We start from the raw sequence: 10,695 nt of genomic DNA on the forward strand, positions 1-10,695 counted from the left end.
GAGCGAAGGATTTCCAGACAGGAGAGTAATCTAGACGTGTCGATATTCATCCTTTAGGGGGGAAAAATAATACTGGGCCAAGGAGATTATCCTGATAGCGATTGCATAATCTCGGTGTGTGTGCATGCGTGTGTGTGTGTGTGTGTGTGTGTGTTATGGCGAGCAGACGGCGCAATTAGTCACTCACTCAGTCATGGCCTCAGGCTGCAACCAGACACACACACACACACACACACACACGTCACATCAGGCATGCAGCTACAGAGCTGCATGCACACTGTTACACACCAAACTATTGATGAAAGAGCTGCAGCGTTACGTTCTCAACTGTGCTTTAATGAGAAGCCTGGATTTCCCCCTTTTCTTTTCCTCCTCTCCTTCTTTGTGTCATCTTTCCATCCTTCCATCTCATCCCAGCTTTCACAGTGTTTTCCTCAGTTTTTCCTTTTCCTCTCCTCTCCCTCCTTTCCATCTTTTGCCATTGTCATCATGTCATTTGTCCTTCTCTCCCTCATCCACTCACTTCATCCTTTCCTCCTTCCCTCTGCAGCTACTTTATATCCTTTACAGGCTGTCCGCCCGCCATCCCTCCTTTTAATCACTTGCTTCTTCCTTCTGTCTTACTTTCTATCACTTCTTGACTCCCTTGTCTTGACTTTCTCTTCTTTTTATTAATCTTCATCAATCTTTCCTTTTCCTGTCCTCTTCTTCTTCCCACCTTCCCTTCCCTAGCCCTACTTTCTCCTGACCCCTTCTCTCTTTCTTTACTCAATCCCTTTCCCTCACCTTCTCTTCTTTCCTCAGTTCTTCCATCCTCCCTCATCCCATAATTGTTAAACCAGTCATGTTTCTTAACCTCAACCCCTATAATCCAATTAAATGAATTATAAAATTATCCGTAATTAGACGTATGATGTCATTCTTTTTTTTTACCATCTCTTTCCCAGTGTTCCTCTCCTCCTTCTCTCCTTCTTTCACACGTTCATACACTTCTGATGGGTTTAGTTAGTGATGTCAGTGCCTTTGAATCCCTCCTTTTCTTCCATTGTCTCAGTGCTGTAAATTCCCCCCATCTGTTACAATGAAATAGTCTTTTCCATAAACTACAATGGGCCATTAAACACTTGTGTCTGTATGTGTGTGTGTGTGTGTGTGTGTGTGTGTGTGTGTAATATTAGAGGACTTGGACATTTTGCATTATTCTCCTAATGAAAATACCATTGTATGATATACGTGTGTGTTCCTCAGATAGTAATCAAGGCTTGAAGGGGAAAATGTCCTTTTAACTTACTGTGACATTGAAAGATTTGGGAAAAGAACACTCCTGATAATTATGATTCATAGTCAGCATCATCTTGCTCATGTTGTTATGCTTTTAACTGAGTCATGAAATATCCAAACTACACTTTGAGGCCACCAGAGGTGATCCACCGTCATCCACTCTGTTTTTTTCCATTAACATTCAGGTGAGAAAAGGTGAGATCCAGGTGAGCTGCTGAGTTAATCGTGAAGAAAATTCTAGTTTCTTACAACCCATTCAAAAACTCCACACTTTGATTGCTGAGATGTGTGACGTAGCTAATTAGAAGTTCAACAGGGAAAGAAACACAAGGAGTCAGATTAAAAACAAATCTCCAGTTTAGCTAAATTAAAAAAGAGAAAATTAATACAAATGTTCAGATTACCCAAACTATCTGCTGTAAACATTCATCACAGTTTGCAGACAGTTTTCCTATAAAATGTGGGATTATTGTTGAATTGCATTAACTGTAATGATCATTTAAATAGTACAAGACAAAACATCACAGTCTCCAGTAGTAAATATTAACTTCAAACAAGCCACTGATTAAACAGAGGACTCAGAGCGGTTCTGTGAGGCTGTACTTTGGCACAGAAGTGTTTTCAGCAAAATGCTCAAATCAGCGTGCTAACACGCTCACAATGACAATGCTAACATCCTTTGCTTATTACGTTACATTCATTTAGCAGACATATTTGACCAATACAATGCCTTTTAAAGAAGTAACTAAAAGAACAATCCAACCCTGGAGACAAAAACAGTCCAGAAAATGAAAGATGGAAGGGCTGAGAAAAAACAACTTGCAGTGCATCTTAATGGGATTAATTGTCCGTACAATCCAGATGTTTTTACAGCTCAATTAAATTGCACAAACCAAATACCTTGACAATGGGGACAAAAAAGCTGGTACGGATACAGTACGTATGTGTGTGCACTGTATACTCGTGCGTACCTGTCTGTTAATCCGTACACAAGCAGGACAGCTGCTCCATTGATCTCAATAGGATCGTATGAAGATCAGGGTTGCCATTATTATTGGATTAAGAAGATTAGCACACACCTGCATGGCAGGACATTAGAGAGCTCCTATAATGGTGTTTCACTGTGTGTGTGTGCGTGTATGTAGGTGTGTGTGTTTATGTGTATTACGTGCTAAACCATCTTGAAAGGGGCAGAGATGAAAGAAAATTTGGCCATTTGAGCCGCTTCAACTTTCAGCTTCCTGCTATTACTCTCCACCATTGATCAATTCCTTCAGACGGACAAAAGAGCAGAAAAGAGGGCAGCGTTACTTCATTCTTCCACCTCTGGTTTTATTTATGGACTTATCTGGAGAGAAAGAAGACAGGTCTGAGGCTGCTTGGTGTGTCGCTGATGATCAGAGGAAGTGGTCTCCTGTAAACAGGAAACAGTGAGGACAGTGGATGGGACAGCAACGGGGGGAGTGGAAGTCATCAAACACACACACATACACACACACACACACACACACACGCACAGAAATATATACTGAATATATATACTTTTCCAACAAGCCTATGGAGCGTTACTTTGTAGTCTACCATTAGCGATTTAAGACCGTTTCTTTGCAACATTCAACATCTGGGAGCACATTATGCTATGTGTCTGTATCATTTCAGTTGGAAATCGGAGGCTAGTTAGCAAAGCCTGTTAACGTTAGCACTAACTCCCAATACATGGTACTTTTCGTCCATGTTATTTCAACATATGCTGAGTCTAGCAAACTCAGCACTCATGCATTGTAGATACAGGAGGGGGTCTAGCTAGCGTTAGCTGTCCTTCTTTTATATAGGTCCAGTTGTGGTGAAGTCAAATGAGCAGAAATTAGCAACAACTAGTCCTACAACCTCAGCTGTCATGACTCAAAGCACAGAGTAACAGAGTATGCTAATCACAGTATCAGTATCAGCCCCCCAGCTGGTTAACTACCCATACATGCAATTATAAGACACCATGTGAAACATCATACACACAGGAAGGCATCCCTCCTTTCACTGTGCAGTCAGATAAATTGTACACCAAATAGCAGAGGAAAGGAAGAAATACACAAAGGCAGCAATAGAAATACATACACACACATGGACACACCCTGCTGCTGGATTGACATTTATCAGGTGCATGGTTTCTGGCATGAGTACACACACATGAAACAGCATGCACTATAAGTATTAATATCAAGGAATGAAGGGAGCTGGGTGGGGAGAGAAAGCAGGAAGTCCCCTTAATCTGATAGTGTTTGTGGAGAAAGAGTAGAAACCCAATGCCCCATTACCTTATCACATACTGTAGAAACAGGCTAGGTTGTCGCTCTGTGTGTGTGTGTGTGTGTGTGTGTGTGTGTGTGTGTGTGTGTGTGTGTTGCCTGGTTAGACTTTAAGTGAAGGTGCATGCCAGAAATAGTTTTAGCCTGCAGTCATTTTCTCCTTCAGTCTCTCCCTCTCTCATTATTTCTCCCTTTCCTTCCTCCATCCCTCCGTCTCCCCTGTTGCATCTTTTATTAACCCCCTCACCTGCCTTCCAGTTCTGACCCATTTTTTTTTTACCTTCCCTTTCTTTCCAGGGATCATGAGAACTTTGGTGACAGACACTTTTTTTTGTGCCACCACAATTAATTAAACCATTTCAAAACCAATCTTAAAAATGCATTGTAACCAAACAAGTAATGTGACTGATGTTCACAGCAACGATGAAACCAATTTGTGCTATGCTTGAAACAACATGCTAGTGGTTCTGTGACACTGTACTAGTCACAGCATTTAGCAATGCTGTGCATGCTAGAATGCTAATATCCTCACATACCAATGTTAACGTGTTGATATTAAGCAGGTCGCCAAAACTTAGCTAAGCATGTTAGCATGCTAATTAGCACTGAACACAAAAAGCAAATCTGAGGCTGATGGTTTTTAGGTTTGCAGGATTTTTTTCTCATTCATCAAAAGTATTGGTGCAAATTTGACCTGCTGGTGGCACTGCAGTAAAAGACACCAGATTTATTAGGCTTCATCCACTGAGGACCATGACTGGCTATACACTGTTTTAGGGTTTGTTTGTTCTTTTTTGCAATACATTCAATAGCTGTTGAGATGTTTCAGTCTGGACCAAAGTGGAACAGCACGAGCATGACTAAAAACCTAAATACATAATTTCATTAGATTTTAGCTTCCTCTGAACCAATTGTTTGGACACAGGAAATTGTAGAAAGACGATAAGACAATATCAGTTTGATATAATTTCACTGGAAGTCAGTGATAGAGAATATAGAATTATGAACTGGCCCTAATCCAGTATCCTGGATGGACACACACCAGAGCTGTTTTCAGCTCTTCTGGGTTAAGTCCAAGTCATTTGAAGCAAGTACAACTCCATTCTCAAATCATTTAGGCCAAGTCCAAATCATGCCACAAGTGCACACATGCAAAGTGAGAGTCAAGATGCAGGTCCTTCAGGTCTGAAATGATATTTGAACACGTCTCTTTCAAAGCTGCAACGACAGAGCTGTTGCATAGCTTCGACCAATTCACTGCAAAGGGCTAATAACGATATGCGAGGCTGGCCTGTTTTTGTCTTACAGCTATTTATTAATGTTCTGGGAGTTTACCTGCCTAAAACTGAGGTGTTTTGGCTTTCAAGTATCAAAGAAAGTCATTAGAGAGTCAAGTCTCAACTAAGTCATGTCTCAAATCTCCTGGAGGTACATCATTCATGTCATTCTTCAGTGCAAAAAAAGCACCATGTTTGGAAGAAAACCTACTTTGGCAGCTTTACAGCGTTCACCTGTTTTCCCAGTCTGAACTGCAGTCAACAGACAGTGACCCTGACTATACGGGGTCATACGCACCGTTACGCACAGACCCAATATTCTGAAGTCTGTGTGTGAATGGATGAGTCTGTCCTGAGAGGTTAGTATTCCCCCTCTGCTGACGCATTTCCTCCGCTCCACGTCCATGCAGACTTTTCTTAGCAGCTCTGTAAAAGCCACAAATGTGCAAATTTGCACAGAAAAGAAAACACCAAAACTTCCCCAGATGGTAAATTTAGGGAAGTGGCTTTCCTTCGAGGATGTGTGATGTATGTATTTGCGTCCTCTTGCCACACCACACTTGTGTGTTCATCGTTCACTCCAGCTCGAGCCTCTTCTGCGACACTTGTGACGCTTTATTCCAAAATTAAGAATCTGGGTCCGAGTTCGTTTTCGTCTGTTTGCCCTCGTGTCGGGAAAGTAACCCCGGGTGGAAAGAGCTGTGGTCACGCCTCACTGAACGTCGTTCATCTCGAAAGGTTAACTGCTGGAGTCGCAGGGGTGGGAAACGCAGGTGTAGGAAAGTTTTGAGTAAGTTCAGACCTTTTTTTTTCTAAACTGTGTTTCTATGGAGAATAAGGCGAGGAAAGAAACCTGCAGCAATTTTCAGAGGGATGTACAGTAGGACAGCTACATGGCTGCTGCAGAGATTGCACCAGTGACATTTCAGTTACGCAACAGACTCTAACCACAACCCTGTCACCTTAACTTAACCCTGATTTCATGCACAAATGGTTGGTATGATGTTTTACAGGCTCTCAAACATGGGGCTCAGTTTCCTACATGCGTCTTTGCACAGACACATCTTTGTTCTGTGAAATAGTCACCCAGTTTAACATGATCCAAAAGAAAAACGGCGCCCTTGAAAACTGGATTCTAGTTGTACTTTTCTTATATGCAATTAACTTGAAAAAGGGGGGGCCAGTGCAGCTGGACTGTGCATTTATTTATCTGAATCTAATTTTGCTGATGTGTTGTGCATCCTCCAATGCTCATTTTAGCGAGTGAAGAACCACAGCAGAGAATTTAAATGTTCCCCCTGAGGGGAGCAGAGAGGTGGAGGGCCTGGGTGAAGGAGGTGCTTCCCCGTTTCAAGGCCATCATTTCTTTTTACAACGGAAAATCCTGTCAAAGCTTCACTGCTTTAATTTGCGGACGAGGTCGGCCAACGTTGCTCCACACTCCAATGAAAGTCTCAATCATTACTTCTTTTTCTTTTTCCTTTTTGCTCTCAACAGGTCACTTAAAAGATGGAGGAGAAAGACAGGGACCCTCATTCACACTTGGCACTCTTCTTCTTCCTATAAGTTCTCGTCAGAAACACAGTGAACATGTTATCAAAGCGCATGAAGGCGCTGTTTGATGTATGACACCAAGGCCTTATAGGAGACCTATGGAAAACGCATGGTGGCCGGGTTGTGAAAGGATCACAGGGTGACAAACAACGGGAGGATTGAGTGTGGCTGAGAGAGGAGGAAGAGGAGGAGGAGAGGAAGAAGAAAGGGAGTGAGGAAGAGGAGGAGGAGTGTGCAAGACTTCCAACCCCAAAGGGCAAGCTTCAGAAGACTTGGAGGAAGAAGAAATAGAGGATTTTTTTCTGTTTTGGGGGGGGTAGAGGAAGGGGACCCTCCTGCAGCGATACAAGGGGAAAATCCCACCGATTCAACGAACCACCCGTCAGATCAAAGTGTGTGTGTGCGTGTGTGTGTGCGTGTGTGTGTGTGCGTGTGTGTGTGAGATAACAGTGCTACACCTGTGAGCACAGCCACCCGCACTTTAAGAGGCGAAGAGAGGAGGGAGAAATGCAGGCATTAGACACTGCTTGGAAATACGACACTGTCGTGTCGCAGCGTAACCAAGCAGAGCCAAACACTGTTTGTTTTCATGGTAATAACACACATGCTAATGTGCTGCATGCAGCTGTTGCAGCAGGCTAGAATCAGAAGCAGGTCTGTGTCAGGAACAGCAAGGCGAACAGTGTTGTGCTGTGTTTTAAATGGAACTGCATCACATTGCATTATATTCTATCATGTCATATTCCATCGTACGGCCCTATATTTATACTCCACTGCACCAAAATGTGTCCTATTGCATGTATCACATCTCATTGTAATGTGGCGTATAGCTTATCTTAGTTAGATTTTGGCTGCCAGAAAACGTCCTTCACATAAACGACGACAAAACAGAGATTATGATCACTGGGCCTAAAAAAATATTCATCCACTTTGTCAAACCCCATCCTAAGCTGCATATCTGGGTATCACCTCTGACCTCCTCATCGCTTACTTTCAAAAAAATCACATCACTAAAGTATCTTTCCTCTACCACATTCACCAAGCTCCCTCATTTTAACACAGAAATTCTCTTTCCCACAGTCAACAATGTCAAAACAATGTCCAAAATGCTGTTTATTTGATTATATAAACTGAACCTCGCTCAGGTTTTTGTTCTTTACGAGCCTTTTCTGTTAAGTCTTACTTCTTATTCGAACATATATTTTTGTTACTGAGTCATTTGAGACATTGTTTGATTTCACTCTCAAAAAAAAAACAACATACTGTTCTGTTGTATCATGTTTTATCATGGTGTATCATATGTCATGGTGCATTTCATTTATAGTACTTGCAATTTGCATTGTGTCACAACGCACCCTGGAGCTTCATAATGTATTGTGCCTTATTGTTTGACTGCATTAGATTGCACCACGTTGCACTGAACTGCTGCATATCCCTCTGCATTGCATTTAAACTTATCATTATTCCAGGATCATACTTTGTTGCTCCCTCTTGCTAATTGGGTTTAACACTCAGGGGAAATGTCTGTGTGACATCTCTTTCTCTGTTTCTCTAACCGTCTGTAACAACAGTGAGCATCCACCTTCACCTCATTAACCAGACTCATGAGCATTAACACCAGACCGTCAGTCCCGCATCGGCCCTTTTAAGCAGTTTAACACAGAATTATACCCTGTTGTTCTCTCTCTCCTTTACTCTTTGAGTATTTATATATCAGTGGAGCTAATGAAAGATGCACTAGGCACTGGACACTCACTTGTTATTGGTGTTTTATGCGTGTTCTTGTATGGTCCTCTGTTTGCATATACAGGTGGCTGTGGGAGTTGCTGCCTTCCTATCGTGTGTCTGGCCCTCTTCTGCTTTCATGTCAGATGTTATGAGACACGAGAGGAGGTCAAAAGTCAAACGTCTGTCTTTCTCACTCACAAATTTGCTGTCAGTCTCTCTTTTTCTCTCTTCCAACAGTCATGAGACGCTGACATCCTGATGTCCTGAACTCTTCTGGTGACAATCAAGTTAAATGCTGGAATGTTTTGTTTACTTATTCAGACGATGCAAATATGCTCTGACAGGCCAATTTCTGAACGCTATAGCTTTTCCTGCACAGCCATTTGGCAGAAGGACAACTGCTGTTAGGGGTACAGCTCAGTGGTAGAGCATTTAACTGCAAATCAAGAGGTCTCTAGCTCAAGTCTTGCTAGATGCTTCTATTCCCACCTTCATGCATGGGTTCTTAAGTTTTTCAGGGTTTCAGTAGGTGGACAAAACTGGTTAGCATGTAAATCAATTGTAATTGACATGAATTCAGGTTGCACACCACAGCTGGAGGGCAAGGAGCTCGAAAAGCATGTGGTCACAGACCTGGATCTTATCACTCAATGGATTACTGATTAATAAACAGAGCAGTTGGTGGTATGTGGGGGGTATAGCTCAGTGGTAGAGCATTTGACTGCAGATCAAGAGGTCCCCAGTTCAAATCTGGGTGCCCCCTTTATTACTGGTCTGATTCAGATCATTTCCAGTTGTTTAGAAAGTGGGAGCTATGGTCTCAATATTCAGCCATGTGTGCCACCTGTATGGATTTAAAAGTAACACAAATGATTATGCAGAATGCAGTACTGCTGCTACAAGACAAATCACAATAAACTAACCTGTGCACCTAGTAGAAGTGACCCACTACCAGCAATCATCCCTTTGAGTATCAAATGTTTGGCCATTAAAGGTTGTCTGTTTACTAAAAACAGCTGTTACAATGATTTCACTGTAACAATGCATTCAATTTTTTATCTATGCTTGGGATGTTCTGGACACACAAGTTTTCTGTAATAGGGGATTTTTTTTACATGTTATAAGACCAATGAAAGAATGATGTGTTTGAATTAAAGAGAAATCACACATTCAGTGAAGGGGGCACCCAGATTTGAACTGGGGACCTCTTGATCTGCAGTCAAATGCTCTACCACTGAGCTATACCCCCTGACAAAAGCATGGCTGGAACACATTGTGAAAGCCAGCTTCACAGCTCATTTAACCAATGATAAACGCACTGAAACAGTTAGCTGACCAGTGTTGAAACGGACATGGTCCTGTTCACCATCTAATCAAAATCATCAATGACATGACTGAGGTCTGTGACCTGCTCAAAGCATTTTGTGCAGCATCTATTCGCATTGCATATTCATCTCATCATGTATACACATCAGCTCACTTAAGTTCAGCTGCACTCCCTCCCCTTATTATAGAGCCAAACAAACAGTTTTACAAGTGCTTTAAGTAGCAGTTGATACTTAGCAAAAGCTTCTCCAATATTTCTCATGGTAAATGACACATTCCATCTAAACAAGTCCTATTCAAGTCCTGTGCTTGATCTATAATCAGTGCTGTACAGATGAGAGTGGAAGCAGAAATGTCTTCCTCGTAAGGATGTGTCACCTGTGGTCATATCATTTAAGCATCTTAAACTAACTGAGATACTGTACTGTGAGTCGCCTGCTTAACATATGAATGGATGCAACGGTTGTCACGAAATTAAATTCCATCAGGTTCAAGCTATCTTAAGTCGACCTTAAGTCTAAACTGAGTTGTGTGTTTGATAGATTGCGTATAGATGACTTCTGCATGTTTCACAGGACAGTTCACCGCCTCACTGGGGCTGGATGTTCGTCTTTTGGCAGGAGCCCTTCATGCAGCCTGGGCATTCAGTTGTGTTTTTGTAAAATCCATAAAGCTGGAGGCCCAGCTGGTCCAGCCAACACGGTGCCAAACTCTCCCCTGAATGTGGTTATAAAAGCTGTCTCTTCCCGACCAGCAAAACAGGCTTTTTAATAACAAAGGAATTCTAGGGGGCACCCAGATTTGAACTGGGGGGCTTTTGATCTGTAGTGAACAAAACCCACCATGAGCAATATGACATACATGCAGGATCATTGGTGTGGTTTCTGCACATTGACAGAAAAATAGGTGCGTACGATTATATGATTATGGAAACAGACAGCTGATCAGCAACGTGTGTCATTAAACCTGCACAGCGGGCACATCAGCAGTGAAGAAATGAAGTGGCCACTGGCATCCTCTGATCAGCCTGCTGTTTTCAGAGCAGTCTGGTCAGCAGGTGCACAACTTTAGAAACAGCATGAGTGTCTTGCTCGTCACAAGGAGAAGGACATTTGATAAGCTGTCATAAGATCCAGCTGACCTTATATGTGTTCATGGAGGACCTTAGGCCAAAACAGTAGCAACCGACTTAGAAATAAAACCAAAGTGGAAAGATGGGGAAGTAA

At 42.3% G+C, this 10,695-nt stretch overlaps 2 non-coding genes across 2 annotated transcripts; one reads left to right on the top strand and one right to left on the bottom strand.

Annotated features, from left to right (window-relative positions):
• The first annotated feature begins 8,834 nt into the window (after positions 1–8,834).
• On the top strand, positions 8,835–8,906 carry trnac-gca. Its single transcript has one exon. It is a non-coding gene; the product is annotated as a tRNA-Cys (tRNA).
• Positions 8,907–9,320: 414 nt separating this feature from the next.
• Positions 9,321–9,392, bottom strand: trnac-gca. The gene has a single exon. It is a non-coding gene; the product is annotated as a tRNA-Cys (tRNA).
• Positions 9,393–10,695: the final 1,303 nt, after the last annotated feature.

Source organism: Chelmon rostratus, chromosome 3 (assembly GCF_017976325.1).
Source record: "Chelmon rostratus isolate fCheRos1 chromosome 3, fCheRos1.pri, whole genome shotgun sequence".
Taxonomy (NCBI): domain Eukaryota; kingdom Metazoa; phylum Chordata; class Actinopteri; order Chaetodontiformes; family Chaetodontidae; genus Chelmon; species Chelmon rostratus.